The sequence below is a fragment of the Ixodes scapularis genome, unplaced genomic scaffold, assembly GCF_016920785.2.
Source record: "Ixodes scapularis isolate PalLabHiFi unplaced genomic scaffold, ASM1692078v2 PGA_scaffold12__126_contigs__length_90152505, whole genome shotgun sequence".
Lineage (NCBI taxonomy): Eukaryota > Metazoa > Arthropoda > Arachnida > Ixodida > Ixodidae > Ixodes > Ixodes scapularis.
In genome coordinates, this window is record NW_024609838.1 from 72465646 (window position 1) to 72480738 (window position 15093).

The following is a 15093-nucleotide window of genomic DNA, read 5'->3' on the forward strand; positions in this document are numbered from 1 at the left end:
GACCCCCCGTTGACGTCATAGCCACTGATGACGTTATCAGTGACGTCACTGATGATGTCACCGGCATCCGCATCGTCATCGTCATCATCACTGATGACGTCATTAGTGACGTCACCGGCATCCGCATCGTCATCATCATCACTGATGGCGTCATCAGTGACGCTACTGATGACGTCATCGGTATCGTCACGTGGCCCCAGGTCACGTGACCCCCGCGACGTCACGTGACGCCCCAAGGTCACGTGACCCCCCGCCCCCGAGGTCACTTGACCCACCCCCCAGTACCCTTCCCTCCTCCTCCTCAAGAGCTGCGCTCTAATTCGGCGTTACAGGGAGTTGTAAACGGCTTTCATTTTTCTTTAATCGATTGCCACGTTTCATAGGAGAAGCACGGATCTCCCGGTGATTCTTGACGCAAGCAGACGTAAGCTATGGTAACGTAACGTAACGTGAAAAAACGAGGCTGTGTGACCCAGCCTTTAATCTGCCAAATGCCAGAGCATTGTGAAAGTAAAGTACTTAGAACGGTAGCATTCTTCACGTGACTAAAGCCCCTTTATTCGAGTGTACTAGAAAGGACGAGGTGGGGCCACTGGAGTGCTATTTTTGTACCTCCGCATGCGGAGAGAAAACGGCTAATCCAAGCCACTTCGCTCGTATCGCCGCCTCGGGCGCTACGAGCAAAGTGGCTTGGATTAGCCGTATTTATGAAAAACACCTTGCGTTCCAACGCCAAGCTCGACCAGCACTCTGATCAAGGTCATAGGAACAATAGAACGCCGAACGTCGGGCGTCACGTACATAAAGTCACCGCGTCCTGACTTGTCAAAACGCCATGCGATATCAGGACGACGCCTTGCCGTCAACGTCGTCATCGACGTTGACAACGTTCGTTACACAACATCAAGACTGTGTTTTGACGTCATATTTCAGGTAACTTCTACTCAAATTACTAACTACTTTCGAAATTATATAGTGCTAATTTTGCCCATCACGAACAGTGTTGTCATTTTAGCGATTTTGTCGCTAGATTTAGCGATTTTCTATACATTTAGCGACGGAACTTTTTAATTTAGCGGCTAGCAATTTTTTTAGCGACTTTGGTGTTTAACCGTAATCTTGTTATTTTAAACAATTTTAGAGATGCTCGCGGGCTAAACCTTTTTGCTTCTCTAGCCGAGTTTGCTTTGGGTATATGATCAATTTAGTGGCGCTTTAAAAAAAAAAATGTCAACACTGTTAACACTGCAGACCATCTCTCCCGCGCCCACATACCCACGTGCTCTCCGCCAAACGTCATCCTGACCTCAAAGCTGGCCTCAAAAGGCACGCAAAAACGTGTTTTGACTACGAACTTCCAGAAGTTGTTCGGCGAATTGGCACAGCTGAAGCCTACAAAGCTGGCAACGAATTGTCGACACCGGCAGATTTAGGTGACTTGAGTACAGTCACCATTGAGGAAGAACTCTTCTTCTTCTGGACTGTTCCGTTGAACTGTTCTTGAAGGCAAAGCAGTCATTACTTCCGTGGTAAAATTAACAATTACCCGTTTCTTATTCGTACTTTCGTACTTACCGCCTAGTCGTTTCCCAAAAAAACATTACAAATAAAAAAGTCCTAGTTGTTTTTCAGTGCAAATTTAACCTCTCAAAATACCTGCGATATGATTATTTGAGGTTCACTTACTTTAAAAGGGTTTAATAAGCTTTTGGAATTCAGCGAATAGTTTAGCGACTTCCCAGCGAATCTAACGACTGTTTAGCGACTTCCTGGTCTCAATTTAGCGGCGCGCGCAAAAAAAAAAAAGATGGCAACACTGATCACGAACGTTTGAGCGCAGAAATGAATAAGACGCCGGCAGATGAAGTGGCATTCCCTTACAAGGGGCCCCCTTGTTCGGGAAGGCGTCCTTGGGTCAAGGTGGCGACGAGCAGCCAAAACATAATACCGGCACGCAAGAACGCAGGAAGAGATGCTTAACAAGCCTTGGTATTGACCTAATCCGGTAATGCGGCGCCTGCGTGCATTACCGGATTAGGTATTGACCTAATCCGGTAATGCACGCAGGCGCCGCGTTTCCAGCTGCAACCGTGAAAGACGGGGACACTCCGAGAGTTGTAGTCTGTGTTTAGAGAGTTCTGACTCAAGCGGTAGGTTCCACGGGAGGCGCCATTGGAATGACCTCACAGCTGGGCGCCTGTTCCCATGGTCGCCTTGTCGTCAGCGCATACGCCTTTGCAAAGCCGGACTCCCCCGCGCACAAACCCTGGTGGCCGAGTGGTCTAGCGCACACCAGCTCGGAGCACGTGGAGCGAAAGCTCGCGCTGCAGAACCCAGGGATCCTGGGTTCGAGCCCCAGCCCTGCCCGTTTCGATCTGGATCGAAACGGGCAGGGGTGGGGCTCGAAGGCCGGTTTTTAAGCTTTTTCAGATGGAATAGGCTTGATTTAGATGGTGCGATTTTTCAGTTATAGTGTTGAACATGCCTGCCTTGTCCTTGTCCAGGAGGCGGTAAAGTGGCCCCAACGCCCATCGTCTTGGATACGCTGCAGCACCTTACGCAACCGTTCGTCATGCTCGGCTACTGTTCTTCCACCAATGAGGATGTCATTCAGAAAACACTGAACTCCTTCGAGTCCGTTTAGTACTCCTTCCATGTAACGTTGGAAGATGGCTACTGCCACTGCCACACCAAACTGCAATCGCGTCACCTTGAACAGGCCCTTGTGTGTTGTCACGGTCTGCAGCATGGCGGTGTCCTTGTCGACACAGAGCTGTTGATAAGCTTGATCCAAGTCAAGCCGGGAAAACACCGAGCAACTTCCCAGTCTTGCGAGCAGTTGCTCTGGAGTGGGCAGTGGGTAAGTCTCCCACTCGATAATTGGGTTGAGCGTTCCCTTGTAGTCTCCGCAAACCCTCATCTTTCCATTCTTCTTTAGAATCGGAACAATAGGCGTCGCCCAACGAGAATGCTTGACCGGAACATAAATCCCTTGCTCCACTAACTTCTCGATGGCTTCGTCCACTTTCGGCAAAAGAGCGAAAGTACTTGCCGCGACTTGTGGAACTTGGGTGTGGCTTGCTCCTCCACTTCAATCCGCACCAGAGGACCTGTGCTCTTCCCTAACCCAAGCTTGAACACATTTGGGTAGTCCTCCAGCAGAGTATTGACACTCGTCACCACCTTGCGTACAGCTGGCTGGCCTTCTCCGCTGGAACTCTTGGAAACTGGAGCTCCGTTGAGCTGGTGCAGTCCTTCCAGGGATATGCATAACGGTTGAAACCAGTCTCTCCCCAGGATGCTGATTCCAGACCCTTTTGTGACGAGTAGAGGTAGCTTGCACACTCTACCGTTGTACTTGACAAGAATTTCCACTTCACCCACGATCCGGACAGGCAGCTGTGTGTAGGTCCGCACTCCTCTGGAACACGGTCGAAGTGCCTTCCTCGAGATTCCGAGCTTGCTCAGCATCCTTAGGTTGACAATGGAACAGACGGATCTAGAGTCGACTTCCATCGATACCTCCTGTCCGTTCACGGTGACCGTTGCCATGAAAGCCGGCAGTCCACTGGCGATGTGGTAAAGTCCGTACACTCCTGAGCGTCCCAACTTGCCTGGGCGTTTATTCTCGCTCTTGGCCCTGCTCCTTGCCTGTTCCTCTTGACGGCAGGCTCGAACGATGTGCCCCTTCCGCTTGCAGAAATGACACTCTGCGTTGCGGAATCCACAGCTTGTAGCGTCGTGGTCGCCGTTGCAGCGGAAACACCGCCTTTTTCCTGTCGCTTTTGGCTCTCTTGAGGGTTCTTGTTTTCCGCCCGGCTTGGCACCCTTGGGCACTTGATCCATCCGATGTAAATCGGACGCCGCAGGCAACGCTCCTCTGATGTTTTCCGTTTGCCGCGTGGCATACTCGGCAACGACAGCCTTATCGTACGCTTTCTTCAAGTCCAACGTAGTCTCGGCCAGGAGACGCCGTTGCAGCCCTTCGTCCCTAACGCCGCAGACGAGACGATCGCGGAGCATGTCTTCCAGGAAGACGCCGAACTCGCAGTGCTCGGAGAGTCGGCGCAAGTTCGCGACGAATTCCGCGATGTCTTCACCAGGCTGCTGACTTCGCTTGTGGAATGAGAAACGTTGTACGATTACCGAAGGCCTTGGCGTGAAGTGGCTCGTGAGTTTTGAAACGATGTCCGCGTACGGCGTCTCTGCCGGCGTCGCCGGCGAACACAGCGAGCGAAGGATAGCGTACGTAGCCGGACCGCAGACGCTGCACAGCACTGCTCTCTGCTGCTGCTCCTCGACCACGCCGTTCGCCGCGAAGTAGAACTCCAGGCGTTCCTTGTACGTAGGCCAGGATTCTGGGTGGTCCGGCGAAAACTCTTCCATGTGGCCTAGTCGACACATGAAGACGTTCGAAACGCTAGGCTTAGCGTCCGAAGCCATCTCGTTCTGCCCGCTGCCGCCGCCGTTACGCAGCCGCTCGCCCTCGTTGCCTCGTGTGAAGTCTCGCCGCTTGTTTTTGCTTCTTCATGCGGCCGCCGTCGCTAACGTTGGTCTGACCTCGTCGCCAAAATGTTAGGCATGCATAAACTGTTTTATTTACAAGGCCGACTTGGCCGTGTACAAGAGTCGAAGGTAGAGAACGGACTGGTGAACAGTAAGTCCCTCCACGTCCGCCTACTGGAGGATGGCGCTGCCGTCGCTCACAGTTGCCCGATCTGCTGCATACACAACATCATCTTTCTCCCTCCACAGCGTATTTTGACGAACAAATCGGTCGTTAGTTGTTTATACGGCAGAACATGCCAGACATGGCGACATTGTTGCCTGCAGATAAGCGATTGAGCCAGTGCGGTACAACCGCTAGCCTGGGGTCTTTAACGTGCACCACGCAGTGGTGATACACGACCGCACGCCGGTGCGATGCTCATTAAGATCGACACGGGCAGGGGTGGGGATTGAACCCAGGCCCCTGGGTTCTGCAGCGCGAGCTTTCGCTCCACGTGCACCCTTTTCTGAAAAACATATTGTGGCTGTGTGGCGACGTGGGGGGAGAAAGATGAGAAAAAAATTACACAGTTGTTTGTGTGCGTCATTTCTGCATGTTGTTTTTGCACGCTGCACGCTTGGGCTAAACTATTCTTGGCAGCGGAGAAAGCGTTGTCGGCCTCTTGATTCCAAGAGAGTGCAGCTGCTGGAGACTTGGATTGCGTGAGCATTGCTTCAAGAGGTCGGAGGATGGTCGCGCATTGTGGTATAAAACGGCGGTAGAAGTTTACCAACCCCAGAAAACGACGCAGTTGGCGGAGGGATTCAGGGCGAGGAAACTCAGAGATAGCCTTGACTTTCGTCGTCAGTGGTCTAATGCCTTGTTTGTCCACCAATGTGTCCTAAAAAATCTAACGAAGGAACTCCGAACTCACACTTGTCCACGTTTATGATGAGGCTGTAGTCTCGAAGGCGTTCGAACAGAAGCCGGAGATGATAGAGATGCTCCTCTGGTGATGTGCTTGCGACAAGAATATCGTCGACGTACGCGAAAACAGACGTCAGTCCCCGTGTCACAACGTCGATAAATCTCTGAAAAGTTTGTGCGGCATTTCTTAACCCAAATGGCATGCGAGTGAACTCAAACAGGCCAAATGGTGTCGTTATGGCGGTCTTGGAGATGTCTTTTGTGGCTACAGGAATTTGATGGTATGCTTTCGTGAGGTCTATTTTCGAAAAAATAGTAGATCCTCTTAGGTTGACAGTAAAGTCTTGAATGTTGGGCAATGGGTAGCGGTCAGGTAGCGTGGCCAAATTTAAAGCACTGTAATCCCCACAAGGCCTTCAGTCGCCAGTTTTCTTGGGAACCATGTGGAGGGGCGAGGACCAACAGCTCGAGGATAACCTAACGATTCCCATTTCCGACATATGTTCGAATTCTTGCCGGGCGATGCGAAGTTTCTCAGGGGATAATCGCCGGGGAACTGCATGAGTAGGTTGACCGCGGGTGGCAATACGGTGTACAACGTCATGCGTGGCAGGTTTGGTCCAGTCAGGAGAGGCAGTCAAAATCGGGAATTCTTTGATAAGACTTGTGTACGGCTTGGGTACGCAGCATTTGATCGTGAAGGCAAAAGAGGAGATGGTTGTAGGCTTGCCCATTACGGAGAGTCCGGTGGTAGAATCAATTAGTTTCTTATGTGCCATGTCTACCAAAAGTGTAAGGCACATTGATACTTTAGACCCATGTTGTTGTAAAAAAAACTATCTCCAAACTCCGGTCTAAAAACATGCTTTTCGTGCAAGGCTCGTCAAATTATGAGGCGCTGGAGAAATGCAGCCTTCTGCGATAAGTCCTTATTTCGAACTCTTTTTGTTCGCCTTCCGCCCATTGAAAAGCATGCGGGAAGGGCCTTAGAACGCACCTGGTATCGCTGCGCCGAGCGTTCTTCCGCATCAAAAAGTTCGTCTGCTTTCCTCGCCGTCACCATGGCAACGAACGCCGAATGAATAGAAGCACGCACGGTACCGCCGCGTGAAGCCAGCAACAGCTGACGCCATTTTACGAACGCCGTCTGCTAGCCAAAGCCGAACGCGGTGTGTCAGATCAACCGCCTCCGCCGGTGCGCCGCTAGCAAAGACGACGAAGCTGAGACACGCCGACGGCGATCGAGCAAGCAACAACACCACGGGACGACTGCAACGGCGGCATTTATTCGCATCAAAGGCCGGCTTCGCCGGTGCGCCGCTAGCAAAGACGACGAAGCTGAGGCACGCCGACGGCGAATGGGCGAGCAACAGCACCGCGGGACGACCGCAACGGCGGCATTTATTTTGACACAGGCGCGAAATAAGCAAGAACAATTTTTATTTGAATCATAACACCCGATATCCAAGTTGGGGACCACACACCTTTGCTGGGTCTTTCATGTGAACTTTTTACAGAGACACGGGGTGCCGCATTAAAACACAGCTCCGTTTGCAAAATATGGGGGCCCTGAAAAGGACCGTTTAGACCGCTACCAGAACCTATAACTGACGTAACGAGCACTTGACGAGCGGTTGGCGCATAAGTCGTCTTTATGCATGCAGGCGAGTGACGGGTTCAGCGCAGCGGATCCCTCGAAGTTTCCGGGCCATCAGAATCCTCGCCCTGTCTGCGTCGGGGATCTAGATTTCGGCGGCCGCGGCGACGAACGACTGGAATCTATCAGTGTTTCCGCGCGCCTTGTCTCTCCTCCAAAACATGAACTTTGCAAGGTGACCAGTGAAATGGTGGCTCTCGCGCCGTCCAGATGGAAGAGAGTTTTTGACGTGGGCCCAGGTGCAATCCACCGTATTGGTGTGCGCACCAGTGTTCGCGTCGACAAAGTTAAGCTTATGGTTGACGGTGAGGTGCGTGAAGCGAGCGTCATCTGCAAGCTTGCGATAGCCAGCCCAACAATCAGTGATTATTCTTGTTTCAGGGCGGACCCACTCGGCTATTAGCCCTTGCAGGGTTTTAGCGTCACGGGTCTCCACGGGAACAAGAAAGTAGCACCCGCTGCAACGCGCCACACCGCCGAAAACCCACTGGCCAGGCCTTAAATACCCGCGATGGTACTTGTGCCGACCGAACATACTCTCGTCTGGTTCTACAGTCACGCCGTCGCCACCAATCATGTCTGAATGCTTAAAGACGGCATTTACCACAACCTCCCGACAAAGGCTCGCCCAATCAGTTATTGTCTTACTTGCGATATCAGCCTCCCGCTGAATGACGGCGCACGGTAGGTTCTGGCATCCGGAGGATGATTTTCATGAGTTGGAGAAGCGTCAGGTGCGTGCGATCCTTCGAAAAGGGAACCGCTCCGTATCGAGACTTCGCCCCGGCACTGAACTTTGACCGACTTCCTCTTGGGCACCTCACGAATCATCTACACACCGCACCCCCCCCCCCCCCCCCCCCCCCCCCCCGTGTAGCCATCCGCAGATCTAGCGCGGACTTGCAGCTTGTCATCGCAGCTTCGCACTCTGGACACGCACGAAAACCCAGGAGCCAGGAGCAGGCCAACGCGCTGAAGCAAATTAATTGCTTCAAGAGGGTCTTTCATGGCGCCAAGAAGACGGCACAAGTTGAACACCATGGCACTGCGATGCTCGCCTCTGGAAGAACAAAGCGCCGAGGGGGAACTGCGCGCTTCTTTGCATTTATTATATTTATTTCATCCGCCATTTTATACCTCGTGACACAATTCTAACAAACTCATTGGTTGATCGGTCGGACCACACCATCGCGTGACAAAAAAAAAGAAAAAAAAAAAAAAAAACGCCAAACGTATGTTACGGACGGCATCGTCACAGAGAAGGGAGCAGTCGAACCCAACAACAAAATGAAGTAACAAAGTGAATAAAAAAAAAATAAGAAGGGAGCCTGGGGAGCCGTTGGAGTTTCGGACGGCGTCTTCTTTGATGAGAGGAGCTGCTCTGGCCAGAGCGGCCAGAGCAGCCGTGTTGCTCTGGCTGCTCGGAATATTCGTTTTTGTTCTTTTTCTTACTCTACAGGGTGCCACGACCCTTATTTGAAGCTGATTTGTTAAAATAATAACAAACAACGCGTTGGAACGGAGGAGGTAGAGAGTCTTGGCGTCACAATTTGACGTGGTAGAAAAGAAAAGGAAATAACGAATGCACAATACATACCGTGTGCCAAGACCGTTATACTCCGCACTTGGCGAGGCCTTATGACGCAGCCGACGACCGTTAGGCTATTTATTTTGTTTCTTTTGATTTTTTATCGTGACGACTACTCCAATGTGCCCCGGAGTCTCCAGCGGAGCTCCTCTCATCAAAGAAGACGCCGTCCGAAACTCCAACGGCTCCCTTCTTATTTTATTTTTTTTATTCACTTTGTTACTTCATTTTGTTGTTGGGTTCGACTGCTCCCTTCTCTGTGACGATGCCGTCCGTGGACATACGTTTGGCGTTGTTTTTTTTTTTTTTTTTTTTTTTTTGTCACGCGATGGTCTGGTCCGACCGATCAACCAATGAGTTTGTTAGAATTGTGTCACGAGGTATAAAATGGCGGATGAAATAAATATAATAAATGCAAAGAAGCGCGCAGTTCCCCCTCGGCGCTTTGTTCTTCCAGAGGCGAGCATCGCAGTGCCATAGCGTTCAACTTGTGCCGTCTTCTTGGCGCCATGAAAGACCCTCTTGAAGCAATTAATTTGCTTCAGCGCGTTGGCCTGCTCCTGGCTCCTGGGTTTTCGTGCGTGTCCAGAGTGCGAAGCTGCGATGACAGGCTGCAAGTCCGCGCTAGATCTGCGGATGGCTACACGGGGGGGGGGGGGGGGGGGGGGGTGCGGTGTGTGGATGATTCGTGAGGTGCCCAAGAGGATGTCGGTCAAAGTTCAGTGCCGGGGCGAAGTCTCGATACGGAGCGGTTCCCTTTTCGAAGGATCGCACGCACCTGACGCTTCTCCAACTCATGAAAATCATCCTCCGGATGCCAGAACCTACCGTGCGCCGTCATTCAGCGGGAGGCTGATATCGCAAGTAAGACAATAACTGATTGGGCGAGCCTTTGTCGGGAGGTTGTGGTAAATGCCGTCTTTAAGCATTCACACATGATTGGTGGCGACGGCGTGACTGTAGAACCAGACGAGAGTATGTTCGGTCGGCACAAGCACCATCGCGGGTATTTAAGGCCTGGCCAGTGGGTTTTCGGCGGTGTGGCGCGTTGCAGCGGGTGCTGCTTCCTTGTTCCCGTGGAGACCCGTGACGCTAAAACCCTGCAAGGGCTAATAGCCGAGTGGGTCCGCCCTGAAACAAGAATAATCACTGATTGTTGGGCTGGCTATCGCAAGCTTGCAGATGACGCTCGCTTCGCGCACCTCACCGTCAACCATAAGCTTAACTTTGTCGACGCGAACACCGGTGCGCACACCAATACGGTGGATTGCACCTGGGCCCACGTCAAAAACTCTCTTCCATCTGGACGGCGCGAGAGCCACCATTTCACTGGTCACCTTGCAAAGTTCATGTTTTGGAGGAGAGACAAGGCGCGCGGAAACACTGATAGATTCCAGTCGTTCGTCGCCGCGGCCGCCGAAATCTAGATCCCCGACGCAGACAGGGCGAGGATTCTGACGGCCCGGTAACTTCGAGGGATCCGCTGCGCTGATCCCGTCACTCGCCTGCATGCATAAAGACGATTTATGCGCCAACCGCTCGTCAAGTGCTCGTTACGTCAGTTATAGGTTCTGGTAGCGGTCTAAACGGTCCTTTTCAGGGCCCCCATATTTTGCAAACGGAGCTGTGTTTTAATGCGGCACCCCGTGTCTCTGTAAAAAGTTCACAGGAAAGACCCAGCAAAGGTGTGTGGTCCCCAACTTGGATATCGGGTGTTATGATTCAAATAAAAATTGTTCTTGCTTATTTCGCGCCTGTGATCAAAATAAATGCCGCCGTTGCGGTCGTCCCGCGGTGCTGTTGCTCGCCCATTCGCCGTCGGCGTGCCTCAGCTTCGTCGTCTTTGCTAGCGGCGCACCGGCGAAGCCGGCCTTTGATGCGAATAAATGCCGCCGTTGCAGTCGTCCCGTGGTGTTGTTGCTTGCTCGATCGCCGTCGGCGTGTCTCAGCTTCGTCGTCTTTGCTAGCGGCGCACCGGCGGAGGCGGTTGATCTGACACACCGCGTTCGGCTTTGGCTAGCAGACGGCGTTCGTAAAATGGCGTCAGCTGTTGCTGGCTTCACGCGGCGGTACCGTGCGTGCTTCTATTCATTCGGCGTTCGTTGCCATGGTGACGGCGAGGAAAGCAGACGAACTTTTTGATGCGGAAGAACGCTCGGCGCAGCGATACCAGGTGCGTTCTAAGGCCCTTTCCGCATGCTTTTCAATGGGCGGAAGGCGAACAAAAAGAGTTCGAAATAAGGACTAAACGCAGAAGGCTGCATTTCTCCAGCGCCTCATAATTTGACGAGCCTTGCACGAAAAGCATGTTTTTGTGGCCATCCCGCGTCCTGTTTTTTTTATCCGGAACATGGGTCTAAAGTATCAAACTGCCAAGTGTAAAATGGGAGAAGTCCGCACCCAGGATGGCATGGCTGACTGGTGCAACGAAAAATACCCAACGAAATGTTCGCCGAATGCCTAGTTCGACAGCAAGGGATCTTCTCCTGTATACAGGGATGCTGCTACCGTTTACTGCTCGTAGGTAACAGATGGGAGAGGAGCCGCAGAGTTCAGTTAACAATTAACAATATGGTAAAGTGGGCAAATAATAACGGGTTTACGTTTTCTACCGAGAAAACATCTTGTGTCCTCTTTTCTCAAAAACGTGGACCTGCCCCTGAGCCCGCCTTGACCATGTATGACGTTTCCATCCAGAACAAAGCAATGCAGAAATTTCTAGGCCTTACCTTTGATAGCAAATTGTCCTTCAGCTTCCATATAATTGATCTAAAGAGAAAATGTCATAAAGTACTGAACGTCCTGAAGGTCCTTTCTCACAAGTCATGGGGTTCTGATCGCGTATGTCTATTGAGAATCTACCGCTCACTTGTACGATTCCGACTTGATTATGGAAGTATAGTGTATGGATCGGCAAGAGCATCAACATTAAAGATGTTAGATCCTGTCCACCTTAAAGGACTACGTCTCGCCACTGGTGCTTTTCGCACATCCCCGGTGTTGAGCCTTTATGCTGAAGCCAATGAGCTATCTTTAAAGAAAAGGCGATTTTCTTTAGGCTTCATGTACGCACTTAGAATCCGTTTGGTACCGCAACATCCATGTCGGGGAGTTTTAAAACATTCACGTTTCGAAAGAACTTTCCTAAATAAACCCTCAATCATTCCTCCTTTTTCAATGAGAAATAAATCAGAAGCCGTCTCAGCAGGTCTTGACATCAACCTACCTGTTGCTTCGGTTTTAAGAACAATAGCTCCATGGCAATGTTTGCCTGTTGTAGACCTGTCTTTGACCCAATACAATAAGAAAGACACCCCCCATGAAGTGTTAAGGCAAGAATTCTTTCAACTGCAAGAGAAGTATAACAACTACATCAGCTTTTACACTGATGGCACAAAAAGTGACTCCTCGGTCGGTTGCTCCGCAATCGGGCCTTCATATGAATGTGTGCGGAGAATTAATAGTAACGCGACAATTTTAACGGCAGGGCTTTATGGTTTACTTCTCGCCACAAATCACATCACAAAAAATAGACTTCCATGCTCCATAGTTCACACTGACTCCCTCAGTGCCCTAAGAGCACTCACATCACTTGAAGCAACGAAAAATCCCCTTGTTAGTGATTTACAGTTCAAAGTCTGTACTGCATTGGAAAACAATATTCAAATAGTCTTCTGCTGGGTTCCAAGCCACGTAGGAATTCCTGGAAATGAAGAGGCTGACCGTGCTGCAAACAAATGTAGTGAAAGAAATGTGGATATTGGAAACCTACCGTACAGAGACTACCGTGCAGCCCTAAAGAAGCACATCAGATATAAATGGCAACTAGAATGGAACAGTGAAGTCTATTCTGTAAAGCCTATTTTACAGGAATGGGCGAGTGCCCGGCACCGGGAACGCTTCTTCGAGGTAATCCTGTGCCGGTTAAGAATTGGCCACACGCATCTCACGCATGGGTATTTGCTTCGTCAAGAGGATCCACCCATGTGTGAGCACTGTACAGAACCCCTAAGCGTGGTGCACATTCTCCTTGAATGTCCTGCATATGACAGTAATCGCCGATTTCACTTCTCCCATTTTTATAGAGCCCACCTCCCTTTACACATTGCTTTGTTGCTTGGAGACAAACCTTTAATTAACCATACTCACGTTTTTAATTTCCTAAAAGACCTCGGCCTTTTACACCGACTGTAGTTTAAGCCTTAATTTTTATATTATCACTTACATAATTATACTCACCGTGTCATGCTCATCGTTTTATTTGTTCATCAGCTACTAAAGCTCCTTTCTTCCTTCTAAACCTTTTCCTGCAATAGTACAATGTTTGGCGCTCTATGGCCTAAGGTGCCTTTGTGCCAATAAACCCCAATCAATCAATCAATCATGATTTTGTCGGCGTGCAGTGCCAGAGCGGGCAGGGTTAAATCTGCTGCCGTGGTAAGCAGCATCTGGACAGTGGAAGGAAGTCGTTGTAGAAAAAGTTCTTTTAGTAATCTTGTACCAAACGTCGCTGCGCGCTCGCCAAGAAGGGCCTGCATGTGACGAAGTAACTGTGAAGGTCGCCGATCTCCAAGCTCTTCTGCTGCCAACAGCTGCTGCAGGCGCTTACGTTCCGAAACCGTCGTTCGTTCTAGGATTGCCGCTTTCAGCGTGTCGTACGGTGCAGCGGTGGGCGGATTTGAGAGAATAGAGAGTTTTAGTAGACCGTTTTCGGTGTCCCGCTCCGCTCTATGGAAAGCGGAGTCGCCATCGCGCATGCGCGACCCGCTCTGGGATTTGAGCGTGTAGCGTCAGCTCCGCTATCGTCGCAATTTTAAGAAGTACGTTCCACTCTCAGTGAAGGTTCACTAGATGGTGTTTTTCTGGAAAGGTGGGTGCTCGCTATTTGAAATCAAGCTTGGGAGCGCGCTTGACCGTTATGAACCTCGCTGCACTAAGATGGCTGCGCAGACTTTGTTTGTAAAGGCGTCCTCCCGAAAACGTTTCAAGGTGGTCAAGAACCTCTGGCGGCTTCGAGAAATCGCTGGCCGCAATTCTTTCACGGCCCCTGAACGGTGGGAACAGGTGCTACCTTGTCTAAGCCAGCGGGCTCGATTTTTCTGTGCGAGATGACGACGACGACGTTGAGAGGATGACACACCGGGCGACGGCGGTGTCTCAGTCTGCGCCCTGGGCCTCGGTTCCTCGGAGGCGGCAGCTTCTACTTCGGCTGGACTACCTCCTTGGAGCATGATTCTTTGACCCCAGTGGACCCCAGTGAGCAATAGCGCCATTATGTTCCTGGTGCTCCTTCATGCACTGATCGAACGGCGTGCAAGATCCTCATGGCTCTCTGCTCACCCACCCAACCCGCCTCCACGAAGTCTGGACTTCTGCGAATCGGACTGCCACCCTCCCCGATACCAACAACCCATGTCGCCGTCATCTTGCACGTATATACTCATCACATTACCCTGTTTCCTAGACGCGGCACCACGGGCCTCGGTGGTACGGGCTGCTGCCTTTCCGCGGTGCCGCGGCTCTCCAGAGCCAAAAATTAAAGGCTGAAGACCAAAGACTAAAGCAGTCGGCAAACGGACAGATATTTTGTTTCGTTACTTCAGGCAACAAGACAGTGCAAATTATCGAAAGTGAGTGCTCCATTTATATCTCTACTTTTTTGTTTTCCCAATGAAATGAGTTTTTTCTTCTTCGTATGCTTGGTTTGTAAATATCCTGTTTTTATATTTCACCTTAAATTCGAGGGTCTGACAGCAGCCTATTGGTCTGGAATAAAGTGCTCGTTTGGGGCACTAATCTGAGCGACAAATTTTTAGGTCTTTTAATAGCTGTCAAAGCAATAAACTGCAAATAAAAGCGATATTTTAGTGTTCATACTAACAGTGGAGCGCAGTGTATGTATCTCCCTTGGGGGGTGACATGAAACCATTTTGCTTGACTACACTTCTTTTTATTTCTTTTGTGTGTTTTTGAAAGGCGTTTTTCAGCTTAAGCTCCTGCCTAGTTTCAGCCTCACTTGTGCTACGATTTTTTCTTGCAAAAGAAGGCCACGAAACAAAGGCTACTTTTAGATTGCTGAATTCAACAGTAACACTGTAATTTGGTTAGATGCAATATTCACGCGCACATCTGAGAAGTAAAATGGGAGTCGCTAGTAAACGTTTTTTCATTAAAATATTTCTAGATGCCTTTCAGCCTATTTGGACAGGTATTTCGCTCAGTACAAAAGCTTGAATATGATTTACTGTGATCATTTTATGCATTTTAACATTAAACTTTGTAGATGGTGTTCTCGTGGACACATGTTCGTAAAGGTAGCGAGCACTGCCACGTTGCATTCTATGAAGCTCGCGCACGATGCAGTATTGTGCATCCAAGCCACTACTAAACACGCTCCAGTAAGATGGCTACGCCTTCGCTTGGAATCGCGCC